Source organism: Zea mays, chromosome 9 (assembly GCF_902167145.1).
Source record: "Zea mays cultivar B73 chromosome 9, Zm-B73-REFERENCE-NAM-5.0, whole genome shotgun sequence".
NCBI lineage: Eukaryota > Viridiplantae > Streptophyta > Magnoliopsida > Poales > Poaceae > Zea > Zea mays.
The window spans coordinates 101,955,486-101,968,501 of NC_050104.1; the positions used below are offsets into that span (position 1 = coordinate 101,955,486).

The 13,016-nt window shown below is 46.1% G+C and overlaps 1 pseudogene; it reads left to right on the forward strand.

The window, feature by feature from the left end:
* The first annotated feature begins 1,511 nt into the window (after positions 1 to 1,511).
* Positions 1,512 to 12,710, forward strand: LOC103640117 (uncharacterized; annotated as a pseudogene).
* The last annotated feature ends 306 nt before the right edge of the window (positions 12,711 to 13,016 follow it).

The following is a 13,016-nucleotide window of genomic DNA, read 5'->3' on the forward strand; positions in this document are numbered from 1 at the left end:
CAATTGCTATTTATTGATTGTTCCATAAAACATACATGTTTGGTGCTACACAAAAGGGCGGTGCTGATTTTCCAGAATATATTATTTACATCCAAACCAAAAAGTATAGATAGAATACATGTCAAAGCATATTATCTAAGTAGTAAAAAAACAAGGTCGTAAAATTTACAGCATAACCTGCACTTCCAATAACTCAGAACCATGGATATCATCTAATATGTAGTTGATGTCCACCAAACTTTTAAATGGTCTCATCTGAGAATAATATAATAAAGCTATGGTGATTATTTAACCATTAGATGACCGCATCCTGATCATTATAAAGTATGTATTGCCAAAACAAAGTGATTAGAGACAGAGCATCATAATAGTTGTGAACCAAAGATTTTACAAGTATTTATGATTCACTATCTAGTCCGAAATCAGAGTAATGCATATCAAATGCTGTTGAGCAAATATTCCAGTTTATTAATTCCCAATATGTGATACTTGAACTTTTGTAGACAACAGTAGTCCAGTATGACCATCTGAGATAGGCTAAAGACGAGCATGCAAGTTTATGTTAGAAATGCAAGCTAATTATTCATGATATTATCATTTTTCTTCAAATATTTTAGCTTCCACTTATATAATTCAGATAGTTTCATATTATGCAGATATAATTCAGATAGTTTCATATTATTCAACATGGGCAAAGAAAAAATGGTATGTTTATGTAGTAGATAAAAGAAATTTTTATTGCTACAGAATCAATACTTCTAGTAATAAGATAACATCACACTTTTTGCAAAACATCAAGGAGTGGTTTTTTTATAACTAATTCAATTGCTTTATTTATTGATTGTTCCATAAAATATACATGTTTGGTGCTACACAAAAGGGCAGTGCTGATTTTCCAAAATATATTATTTGCATCCAAACCAAAAAGTATAGATAGAATACATGTCAAAGCATATTATCTAAGTAGTAAAAAAACAAGGTCATAGAATTTACAGCCTAACCTGCACTTCCAATAACCGAGAACCATGGATAGCATCTAATATGTAGTTGGTGTCCACCAAACTCGTAAATGGCCTCATCTGAGAATAATATAATAAAGCTATGGTGATTATTTAACTGTTAGATGACCGCATCCTGATCATTATAAAGTATGTATTGCCAAAACAAAGTGATTAGAGCCAGGGCATCATAATAGTTGTGAACCAAAGATTTTACAAGTATTTATGATTCACTATCTAGTCCAAAATCAGAGTAATGCATATCAAATGTTGTTGAGCAAATATTCCATATTATTAATTCCCAATATGTGATACTTGAACTTTTGCAGACATCAGTAGTCCAGTATGGCCATCTGAGATAGGCTGAAGACGAGCATGCAAGTTTGTGTTAGAAATGCAAGCTAATTATCCATGATGTTATCCTTTTTCTTCAAATATTTTAGCTTCCACTTATATAATTTAGATAGTTTCATATTATGCAGATATAATTCAAATAGTTTCATATTATTCAACATGGGCAAAGAAAAAATGGTATGTTTATGTAGTAGATAAAAGAAATTTTTATTGCTACAGAATCAATACTTCTAGTAGTAAGATAACATTACACTTTTTGCAAAACATCAAGGAGTGGTTTTTTATTATAACTAATTCAATTGCTTTATTTATGGATTGTTCCATAAAACATACATGTTTAGTGCTACACAAATGGGCGGTGCTGATTTTGCAACATACCTTATTTGAACCAGGCTCGGCTTTTCGCCACCGAATTTCGGCGGAGCTATTCATCAGTTAGTGACTTTGGCCTTTGTTCGTCGATGGCAGGGTAGCAACAAGGGCGCTTACGCCAAGAAGGCAGCTAGTGGTGGCAACGATTGCCCCAAGGTGAAGCCGATAGAGTTCGTGGACATGGCGGCCACTGCTATCGACGACTTCGTCAGCAGACGCGGAGGCAGTGTTCATGGGTCCACATGCAGCAGTACCTTTGTCGTTCACGCAGCCACCGAGTTGCCACGCCATGCCACTGGTGAGAACAGCGATGAGGCCGCGGTTAAGAATGACTCATCCTCCACCGGCGCTGGCTCACCCGGTTACAGCAGAGACGGAACGCGTAACGGTGCCAAGAGCACCGAGCCCTCCAGCCTTGGTGAAAGGGAATTAGGCTTACACCTAGTCCCTAATTAATTTTGGTGGTTGAATTGCCCAACACAAATAATTGGACTAACTAGTTTGCCCAAGTGTATAGATTATACAGGTGTAAAAAGTTCACACTCAGCCAATAAAAAGACCAAGTTTTGGATTCAACAAAGGAGCAAAGGGGCAACCGAAGGCACCCCTGGTCTGGCGCACCGGACTGTCCGGTGCGCCACCGGACATGTCCGGTGCACCAGGGAGACTCAGACTCAAACTCGCCACCTTCGGGAATGTCCAGAGGCACTCGCGCTATAATTCACCGGACTGTCCGGTGTACACCGGACAGTGTCCGGTGCGCCAAGGGAGGTCGGCCTCAGGAACTCGCCAGCTTCGGGAAACGCCAACGGCTAGTCCGCTATAATTCACCGGACTGTCCGGTGTGCACCGGACTGTCCGGTGCGACTCCGGAGCAACGGCTATCTCCGCGCCAACGGCTCTCTGCCGCGCATTTAATGCGCGCTCTGCGCGCGCAGAGGGCAGGCTCGCCCATGCTGGCACACCGGACAGCAAACAGTACATGTCCGGTGTGCACCGGACACCTAGGCGGGCCCACAAGTCAGAAGCTCCAACGGTCAGAATCCAACGGCAGTGATGACGTGGCAGGGGGCACCGGACTGTCCGGTGTGCACCGGACTGTCCGGTGCGCCATCGAGCAGACAGCCTCCCAACGGCCACTTTTGGTGGTTGGGGCTATAAATACCCCAACCACCCCACCATTCATTGTATCCAAGTTTTCCACTTCTCAACTACTACAAGAGCTCTAGCATTCAATTCTAGACACACCAAAGAGATCAAATCCTCTCCAAACTCCACACAACGCCATAGTGATTAGAGAGAGTGATTTGCTTGTGTTCTTTCGAGCTCTTGCGCTTGGATTGCTTTCTTCTTTCTTGATCCTTCTTTGCAATCAAACTCACTTGTAATTGAGACAAGAGACACCAAACTTGTGGTGGTCCTTGTGGGAACTTTGTGTTCCAAGTGATTGAGAAGAGAAAGCTCACTCGATCCGTGGATCGTTTGAGAGAGGGAAGGGTTGAAAGAGACCCGGCCTTTGTGGCCTCCTCAACGGGGAGTAGGTTTGCAAGAACCGAACCTCGGTAAAACAAATCTCCGTGTCTCACTTGCTTTTTCGCTTGGGATTTGTTTTGCGCCCTCTCTTGCGGACTCGTTTCTTATTACTAACGCTAACCCCGGCTTGTAGTTGTGTTTATATTTGTAAATTTCAGTTTCACCCTATTCACCCCCCCTCTAGGCGACTATCAATTGGTATCGGAGCCCGGTGCTTCATTAGAGCCTAACCGCTCGAAGTGATGTCGGGAGATCACGCCAAGAAGGAGATGGAGACCGGCGAAAAGCCCACTACAAGCCACGGGAGCACTTCATCGGAAGAGTCCCGCACCAAAAGGAAGGAGAAGAAGAAGGACTCCTCCAAACGGAAGGAGAAAAAGTCTTCCTCCTCTCACCACAAAGAGAAGAAGGAAAAGTCTTCTTCTCACAAGCCGCATCGGAGAGGGGACAAGCACAAAAGGATGAGGAAGGTGGTCTACTACGAGACCGACACTTCATCAACATCGACCTCCGACTCCGATGCGCCCTCCGTCACTTCTAAGCGCCAAGAGCGCAAGAAGTATAGTAAGATCCCCCTACGCTACCCTCGCATTTCCAAACATACACCTTTACTTTCCGTCCCATTAGGCAAACCACCAACTTTTGATGGTGAAGATTACGCTAGGTGGAGCGATTTAATGCGATTTCATCTAACCTCGCTCCACAAAAGTATATGGGATGTTGTTGAGTTTGGTGCACAGGTACCGTCCGTAGGGGATGAAAACTACGATGAGGATGAGGTGGCCCAAATCGAGCACTTCAACTCTCAAGCAACAACAATACTCCTCGCCTCTCTAAGTAGAGAGGAGTATAACAAAGTACAAGGGTTGAAGAGCGCCAAGGAGATTTGGGATGTGCTCAAAACCGCGCACGAAGGAGACGAGCTCACCAAGATCACCAAGCGGGAAACGATTGAGGGGGAGCTCGGTCGGTTCCGGCTTCGCAAAGGGGAGGAGCCACAACACATGTACAACCGGCTCAAGACCTTGGTGAATCAAGTGCGCAACCTCGGGAGCGTAAAATGGGATGACCACGAGATGGTTAAGGTTATTCTAAGATCTCTTATTTTCCTTAACCCTACTCAAGTTCAATTAATCTGTGGTAATCCTAGATATACTAAAATGACCCCCGAGGAAGTTATCGGGAATTTTGTGAGTTTTGAATGCATGATCGAAGGCTCGAGGAAGATCAACGAGCTTGATGATGCCACCACATCCGAAGCTCAACCCGTTGCATTCAAAGCAACGGAGGAGAAGAAGGAGGAGTCTACACCAAGTCGACAACCAATAGACGCCTCCAAGCTTGACAATGAGGAAATGGCGCTCGTCATCAAGAGCTTCCGCCAAATCCTCAAGCAAAGGAGGGGAAAGGATTACAAATCCCGCTCCAAGAAGGTTTGCTACAAGTGTGGTAAGCCCGGTCATTTTATTGCTAAATGTCCTATATCTAGTGACAGTGACCGAGGCGACGACAAGAAGGGGAGAAGAAAGGAGAAGAAGAGGTATTACAAGAAGAAGGGCGGCGATGCCCATGTTTGTCGCGAGTGGGACTCCGACGAGAGCTCAAGCGACTCCTCCGACGACGAGGACGCCGCCAACATCGCCGTCACCAAGGGACTCCTCTTCCCCAACGTCGGCCACAAGTGCCTCATGGCAAAAGACGGCAAAAAGAAGGTTAAATCTAAATCCTCCACTAAATATGAATCCTCTAGTGATGACAATGCTAGTGATGAGGAAGATAATTTGCGTTCCCTTTTTGCCAACCTTAACATAGCTCAGAAGGAAAAATTGAATGAATTGGTTAGTGCTATTCATGAAAAGGATGACCTTTTGGATTCCCAAGAGGACCTCCTTATTAAGGAAAACAAGAAACATGTTAAGGTTAAAAATGCTTACGCTCTTCAAGTTGAAAAATGTGAAAAATTGTCTAGTGAGCTAAGCACTTGTCGTGAGATTATTGACAACCTTAGAAATGAAAATGCTAGTTTAAATGCTAAGGTTGATTCACATGTTTGTAATGTTTCAATTCCCAATCTTAGAGATGATAATGTTGATTTGCTTGCTAAGATTGATGAATTGAATGTATCTCTTGCTAGCCTTAGATTAGAGAATGAAAATTTAATTGCTAAGGCTAAAGATTTTGATGTTTGCAAAATTACAATTTCCGATCTTAGAGATAAAAATGATATACTTCGTGCTAAGATTGTTGAACTTAATTCCTGCAAACCATCTACATCTACCACTGAGCATGTCACTATTTGTACTAGATGTAGAAATGTTGATATTGATGCTATTCATGATCATATGGCTTTAATTAAACAACAAAATGATCATATAGCAAAACTAGATGCTAAAATTGCCGAGCACAACTTAGAAAATGAGAAATTTAAATTTGCTCGTAGCATGCTTTATAATGGGAGACGCCCGGGCATCAAGGATGGCATTGGCTTCCAAAGGGGAGACAATGTCAAAATTAGTGCCCCTCCTAAAAGATTGTCTAATTTTGTTAAGGGCAAGGCTCCCATGCCTCAGGATAACGAGGGTTACATTTTGTACCCTGCCGGTTATCCCGAGAGCAAAATCAGGAGAATTCATTCTAGGAAGTCTCACTCTGGCCCTAATCATGCTTTTATGTATAAGGGTGAGACATCTAGCTCTAGGCAACCAACCCATGCCAAGTTGCCTAGAAAGAAAATTACTAATGCATCAAATGATCATGCCATTTCTTTTAAAACTTTTGATGCTTCCTATGTGCTTACTAACAAATCCGGCAAGGTCGTTGCCAAGTTTGTTGGGGGCAAACACAAGGGCTCCAAGACTTGTGTTTGGGTACCCAAAGTTCTTATTTCTAATGCCAAAGGACCCAAAACAGTTTGGGTACCTAAAGTCAAGAACTAAATTTGTTTTGTAGGTTTATGCATCCGGGGGCTCAAGTTGGATACTCGACAGCGGGTGCACAAACCACATGACAGGGGAGAAAAGGATGTTCTCCTCATATGAGAAAAACAAAGATCCCCAACGAGCTATCACATTCGGGGATGGAAATCAAGGTTTGGTCAAAGGACTTGGTAAAATTGCTATATCTCCTGACCATTCTATTTCCAATGTTTTTCTTGTTGATTCCTTAGATTACAACTTGCTTTCTGTTTCCCAATTATGTCAAATGGGCTACAACTGTCTTTTTACTGATATAGGTGTCACTGTCTTTAGAAGAAGTGATGATTCAATAGCATTTAAGGGTGTGTTAGAGGGTCAGCTATACTTGGTAGATTTTGATAGAGCTGAGCTCGACACATGCTTAATTGCTAAGACTAACATGGGTTGGCTCTGGCACCGCCGACTAGCCCATGTTGGGATGAAGAATCTTCATAAGCTTCTAAAGGGAGAACACATTTTAGGATTAACAAATGTTCATTTTGAGAAAGACAGGATTTGTAGCGCATGTCAGGCGAGGAAGCAAGTTGGAGTCCATCATCCACATAAGAACATCATGACGACCGACAGGCCGCTTGAGCTACTCCACATGGATCTATTCGGCCCGATCGCTTACATAAGCATCGGCGGGAGTAAGTATTGTCTTGTAATAGTGGATGATTATTCTCGCTTCACTTGGGTATTCTTTTTACAGGAAAAATCTCAAACCCAAGAGACCTTAAAGGGATTCTTGAGACGGGCTCAAAATGAGTTCCGCTTAAGGATCAAGAAAATAAGAAGCGACAACGGGACGGAGTTCAAGAACTCACAAATTGAAGGCTTTCTTGAGGAGGAGGGCATCAAGCATGAGTTCTCTTCTCCCTACACCCCTCAACAAAATGGTGTAGTGGAGAGGAAGAATCGAACTCTATTGGACATGGCAAGAACCATGCTTGATGAGTACAAGACACCGGACCGGTTTTGGGCCGAAGCGGTCAACACCGCCTGCTACGCCATCAACCGGTTATATCTTCACTGAATCCTCAAGAAGACATCATATGAACTCATAACTGGTAAAAAGCCCAACATTTCATACTTTAGAGTTTTTGGTAGCAAATGCTTTATTCTTGTTAAAAGAGGTAGAAAATCTAAATTTGCTCCTAAAACTGTAGAAGGCTTTTTACTTGGTTATGACTCAAACACAAGGGCATATAGGGTCTTTAACAAGTCCACTGGACTAGTTGAAGTCTCATGTGATGTTGTGTTTGATGAAACTAACGGCTCTCAAGTAGAGCAAGTTGATCTTGATGAGATAGGTAATGAAGAGGCTCCATGCATAGCGCTAAGGAACATGTCCATTGGGGACGTGTGTCCTAAGGAATCCGAAGAGCCTTCAAGTGCACAAGATCAACCATCCTTCACCACGCAAGCATCTCCACCAACTCAAAATGAGGATGAGGCTCAAGTTGATGAAGGGCAAAATCAAGAAGATGAGCCACCTCAAGATGATGACAATGATCAAGGGGGAGATGCAAATGATCAAGAAAAGAAGGATAAGGAAGAACCAAGGCCGCCACACCCAAGAGTCCACCAAGCAATACAACGAGATCACCCCGTCGACACCATCCTCGGCGACATTCAAAAGGGGGTAACTACTCGATCTCGTGTTGCCCACTTTTGTGAGCATTACTCTTTTGTTTCCTCTGTTGAGCCACACAGGATAGAGGAAGCACTTCAAGATTCGGATTGGGTGGTGGCGATGCAAGAGGAGCTCAACAATTTCACGAGGAACGAGGTATGGCATTTAGTTCCACGTCCTAACCAAAATGTTGTAGGAACCAAATGGGTCTTCCGCAACAAGCAAGATGAGCATGGTGTGGTGACAAGGAACAAAGCTCGACTCGTGGCCAAAGGGTATTCACAAGTCGAAGGTTTGGATTTCGGTGAAACCTATGCACCCGTAGCTAGGCTTGAGTCAATTCGAATATTATTAGCCTATGCTACTTACCATGGCTTTAAGCTTTATCAAATGGACGTGAAAAGTGCCTTCCTCAACGGACCAATCAAGGAAGAGGTCTATGTTGAGCAACCTCCCGGCTTTGAAGACAGTGAGTACCCTAACCATGTCTATAGGCTCTCTAAGGCGCTTTATGGGCTCAAGCAAGCCCCAAGAGCATGGTATGAATGCCTAAGAGATTTCCTTATTGCTAATGGCTTCAAAGTCGGCAAGGCCGATCCTACTTTGTTCACTAAAACTCTTGACAATGATTTGTTCGTATGCCAAATTTATGTTGATGATATTATATTTGGGTCTACTAACGAATCTACATGTGAAGAATTTAGTAGGATCATGACAAAGAAATTCGAGATGTCTATGATGGGGGAGTTGAAGTATTTTCTAGGATTTCAAGTCAAGCAACTCCAAGAAGGCACCTTCATTAGCCAAACCAAGTATACTCAAGACATTCTTTGCAAGTTTGGAATGAAGGATGCCAAGCCCATCAAGACACCCATGGGAACAAATGGGCATCTCGATCTTGACACGGGAGGTAAGTCCGTGGATCAAAAGGTATACCGGTCGATGATTGGTTCATTGCTTTATTTATGTGCATCTCGACCGGACATTATGCTTTCCGTTTGCATGTGTGCAAGATTCCAATCCGACCCTAAGGAATCCCACCTTGCGGCCGTAAAACGAATCTTGAGATATTTGGCTTATACTCCTAAGTTTGGGCTTTGGTACCCTCGGGGATCCACTTTTGATTTGATTGGTTATTCGGATGCCGATTGGGCGGGGTGTAAGATTAATAGGAAGAGCACATCGGGGACTTGCCAGTTCTTGGGAAGATCCTTGGTGTCTTGGGCTTCAAAGAAGCAAAATTCGGTCGCTCTTTCCACCGCCGAAGCCGAGTACATTGCCGCAGGACATTGTTGCGCGCAATTGCTTTGGATGAGGCAAACCCTGCGGGACTACAGTTACAAATTAACCAAAGTCCCTTTGCTATGTGACAATGAGAGTGCAATCAAGATGGCCGACAATCCCGTCGAGCATAGCCGCACTAAGCACATAGCCATTCGGTATCATTTTCTTAGGGATCACCAACAAAAGGGAGATATCGAGATTTCTTACATTAACACTAAAGATCAATTAGCCGATATCTTTACCAAGCCTCTTGATGAACAATCTTTTACCAGACTTAGGCATGAGCTCAATATTCTTGATTCTAGAAATTTCTTTTGCTAGATTGCACACATAGCTCATTTGAATACCTTTGATCATATCTCTTTTATATGCTATGACTAATGTGTTTTCAAGTCTATTTCAAACCAAGTCATAGGTATATTGAAAGGAAATTGGAGTCTTCGGCGAAGACAAAGGCTTCCACTCCGTAACTCATCCTTCGCCATCGCTCCAAGAAAAGGACCTTGTCTTTGGGGGAGAGAGTAAAAGCCCAAAGCAAAAGGACCGGACTTCGTCTTTGGTATAATCTTAACTCATTTACTTATGACCAAAGGGGAAGAAATTACTTCGAGGGCTCTAATGATTCTGTTTTTGGCGATTCATGCCAAAAAGGGGGAGAAATGAGCCCAAAGCAAAAGGACCGCACCTCCACCAATTTCAAAAAACTTAGTGCTTTCCAAGAGTATTTATCAATTGGTATTCTATTGTGTTCAAAAGGAGGAGAAAATTAGTTTTTCAAAATGATATATCAAAACCCTCTTGAACACTAAGAGGAGGATCTCATTTAGGGGGAGTTTTGTTTAGTCAAAGGAAAAGCATTTGAAACAGGGGGAGTAAATTTCAAATCTTGAAAATGCTTTGCAAACTCTTATTCATTTACCTTTGACTATTTGCAAAAGATCTTTGAAAATGGATTTACAAAAAGAATTTGCAAAAACAAAACATGTGGTGCAAACGTGGTCCAAAATGTTATATAAAAGAATCAATCCATGCATATCTTGTAAGTATTTATATTGGCTCAATTCCAAGCAACCGTTGCACTTACATTATGCAAACTAGTTCAATTATGCACTTCTATATTTGCTTTGGTTTGTGTTGGCATCAATCACCAAAAAGGGGGAGATTGAAAGGGAATTAGGCTTACACCTAGTCCCTAATTAATTTTGGTGGTTGAATTGCCCAACACAAATAATTGGACTAACTAGTTTGCCCAAGTGTATAGATTATACAGGTGTAAAAAGTTCACACTCAGCCAATAAAAAGACCAAGTTTTGGATTCAACAAAGGAGCAAAGGGGCAACCGAAGGCACCCTTGGTCTGGCGCACCGGACTGTCCGGTGCGCCACCGGACATGTCCGGTGCACCAGGGAGACTCAGACTCAAACTCGCCACCTTCGGGAATGTCCAGAGGCACTCGCGCTATAATTCACCGAACTGTCCGGTGTACACCGGACATTGTCCGGTGCGCCAAGGGAGGTCGGCCTCAGGAACTCGCCAGCTTCGGGAAACGCCAACGGCTAGTCCGCTATAATTCACCGGACTGTCCGGTGTGCACCGGACTGTCCGGTGCGACTCCGGAGCAACGGCTATCTCCGCGCCAACGGCTCTCTGCCGCGCATTTAATGCGCGCTCTGCACGCGCAGAGGGCAGGCTCGCCCATGCTGGCACACCGGACAGCAAACAGTACATGTCCGGTGTGCACCGGACACCCAGGCGGGCTCACAAGTCAGAAGCTCCAACGGTCAGAATCCAACGGCAGTGATGACATGGCAGGGGGCACCGGACTGTCCGGTGTGCACCGGACTGTCCGGTGCGCCATCGAGCAGACAGCCTCCCAACGGCCACTTTTGGTGGTTGGGGCTATAAATACCCCAACCACCCCACCATTCATTGTATCCAAGTTTTCCACTTCTCAACTACTACAAGAGCTCTAGCATTCAATTCTAGACACACCAAAGAGATCAAATCCTCTCCAAACTCCACACAACGCCATAGTGATTAGAGAGAGTGATTTGCTTGTGTTCTTTCGAGCTCTTGCGCTTGGATTGCTTTCTTCTTTCTTGATCCTTCTTTGCAATCAAACTCACTTGTAATTGAGACAAGAGACACCAAACTTGTGGTGGTCCTTGTGGGAACTTTGTGTTCCAAGTGATTGAGAAGAGAAAGCTCACTCGATCCGTGGATCGTTTGAGAGAGGGAAGGGTTGAAAGAGACCCGGCCTTTGTGGCCTCCTCAACGGGGAGTAGGTTTGCAAGAACCGAACCTCGGTAAAACAAATCTTCGTGTCTCACTTGCTTTTTCGCTTGGGATTTGTTTTGCGCCCTCTCTTGCGGACTCGTTTCTTATTACTAACGCTAACCCCGGCTTGTAGTTGTGTTTATATTTGTAAATTTCAGTTTCGCCCTATTCACCCCCTCTCTAGGCGACTATCACTTGGCCGCATATCACCAATGGAATCGCCGAAGCTGACGTGCTCCTGCTCCAACATGGAGACGACGAGGTCTGTCCCCTCGCCTGGGTCCGACTCTGACCTGCCGGTGAGGTCACGCTCCCACAACGACCTACTGAAGAACCAGCCCCCCGGAAGGCCGACGACCGCCCGCAGCGGCTTGAGCCCGACGACGTCCTTGAGGTCCTCGTGCTCCACCGACCGTGTCCTGCTGAAGAAACGGTCGTCGCGGCAGGTGCTCCCGTCCAGGAGCTGGAAACTGTGGTGGCAGACATTCCTCTGGAGCCATCGCAATCTGCACCGGCCGGGCGCGAGCGCGACCACTCCCACGCCCACGCTACCATCTGCGGGGAAAGACGGCCGTACGTGCACCACGGGTACACGTCCGACACGCTGGGCACTGCCACCACGGACGCCAAGAACAAGGGCGTCGTCGTCGTGGAGGAGCCGGAGGAGGACCCCGTCCCGAACCAATGGGTCGCGTTCTCCGCTGAGGCATCTCCACTGGACCGGGTCAGCGCGTGGGTGAACAGCCTCGGGGATGCCTCGTTCCACGTCGTCGACGAGGAAGACGCCACGGAGCACGGCGCGCGACCGCCGCCGCGACGCTCTGAGATCGTGGAGTTGTCGACGGCCGGCGGTATGAGGCAGCCACAGGCAAAGCGGCGCGTCGCTGACGTCGCCGCCTAGGCGAGCGGCGTCGTGCACGCGCTCAATGCCTTCTTCTCCATCGCGCACATCGCCGGCATGGGGCTCCGGGCCGTCCCGATGATCGTCGCCTTCTCGACCCTTCGCGGTGTCAACCTGTATGGAAACACGATTGGTAAATCCCCTTTAACAACAGTATGTGTTACTTGATTTGTCACTTCATTCTATAAAACATACGTGTTTGTTGCTACACAAAAGGATGGGGGCGGGTGGGGATCACGCCAGGGTTTGCCGGTGGCACGGGGGATGCGCACGCGGTGGCATGGACAGGCATCGCGGCAATGGTGTTGGATCTGCGTGTTGGATGCGGTGCGAGGGCAGGGGAGGATGAGGCGAGGGCGAGGACGAGGGTATGGCAGCGCAGGGATGCGGGGCTAGGGTGAGCGCGTGATGGGGCGAGGGCGCGGGATGGCAGATCTACTCGATCTCAAGACTTGGCGGGCGCGGCGGGGTTGGAGATCGCACGACGGGCCGGGGGCACCGTGAGGCAGGGGAGCTTGGTGTGGACGACGCACTTGGAGGAGAGAGGCACGGGCGCGGGCGATATCCACGCGCGGGTGAGGACCAACCGGAGTCGGCGGTGGCGGCGAAACTTGCGCTTGCGGTGCTTGAGCGGTCGGCACCATGGGTTAGGGGTGGCGTTGAGGGGGCGAAGGCATGGCTGGGTGGGGGAGGCACTGCTCCTCATG